Source organism: Chrysochloris asiatica, unplaced genomic scaffold, assembly GCF_000296735.1.
Source record: "Chrysochloris asiatica unplaced genomic scaffold, ChrAsi1.0 scaffold00264, whole genome shotgun sequence".
Taxonomy (NCBI): Eukaryota; Metazoa; Chordata; class Mammalia; order Afrosoricida; family Chrysochloridae; genus Chrysochloris; species Chrysochloris asiatica.
In genome coordinates, this window is record NW_006408782.1 from 1,848,928 (window position 1) to 1,850,464 (window position 1,537).

Sequence of the window (1,537 nt, forward strand, 5' to 3'; positions counted from 1 at the left end):
CCAAGAATGAATTCCTTGACAACTTCAATCTCTTCTCCATTGATAAGAATGCTGTTTATTGGTCCAGTGGTGAGGATTTTTGTTTTCTTTACACTGAGTTGTAATCCATACGGAAGGCTGTGCTCTTTGATCTTTTACTTTGTCTACTCTTCCCATAATTGTTTCTACTGGTTTGTTGTTGTTGTTGTTGTTTTCTCATGAATAGTTGAACATACAAGTCTTTCCCCTCATTTAAGCAAAAGGATACAGATGAGAATACTTCCTTCCACGACCTACTTCTTCTAGCTTCCCATTGCATCATTCTTCCTACATTTACATAGAGCATCCTCTTCCTACTGACTAATCTTCAGTTAATTTCCAGTCCACTAATCTGCTGTAGCTACTGATTTACTAAAATGACTATATTGGTGTAACATTTAAAGGATGACTCCCAGGCTTTGGAATATACTGTTGTTGTCGTTAAGTGCTGTTGAGTCGATTCTGACTCATAGCCACCCTTTTAAGTCTTTACAGGAGCAAAAGATTCATCTTTATCTCATGAAGCAGCTGGTGTGCTCAAACTGTCAACCTTGTAGTTCACAGTCCAAAATTATTGTATGGAGTTCGTGGTGGTGCAAATAGTTAATATGCTTGGTTGCTAGCCAAAAGTTTAGAGGTTCAAGTCCACTGAGAAGTGCCTCAGAAAAAAGGCCTAGTGATCTACTTTCCAAAAAACTAGTCATTGGAAAAACTATGGAGCACAGTACTACTATAATACATATGTTGTTGTTAAGTGCTGTCGAGTCAATTCCAACCCATAGCAACCCCGTATAGGGTTTCCAAGGAGCAGCTGGTGAGCTTGAACCACTGAACTTGCACTTCAAACAACTTTGCAGTCTGATGCATTAACCCAAAATGTCACATATCAGCTGGTAGTTTCGAACTGCTGACCCTGAGGCTTGCAGCCGAATTTGTAACCACTACACTACCACACACACACACATATATATATATATATGATTGTCATAACTCAGATTTAACACGTTGGCAACTAGTGCTTGGCCCAGGCTTTATTTTACTAATTTCTTAGCTACACACGACACTGTTGAATATTCCTTTAATTCTTCTTGCTGGTTTTAAGTTTCTCCCAGTTTTTACAAAGTCTTCTCAGTATCTGTGGGGCTTCTCTGCCTTCTGCTTATCTCTAGAAACTCCTGTCAATAAAATTTTCCTTGGAATGCTCTCAGTCTATGATTGCACCATTCTAGTCTCTATTCCCAGCATAATCACAAACAACTCATAGTTGAAATTCAGATCCATATCTCCAACTGCCCACCAGACATCTCTGTTCAGACATTGGAAAGGGGACAGCTCAATATAGACACAGTCCAATTGAAATTTATGTTCTTTCCTTATTCTGCTGCTTTGTTCCTCAATTCAATGAGTTGTTGTTGTTGTTGTTAAGTGCCGTCGAGTTGGTTCCGACCCATAGCGACCCTGTACAGGGTTTCCGAGGGTGTAAATCTTTACAGGCGTAGAAAGCCTCATCTTTCTCCCG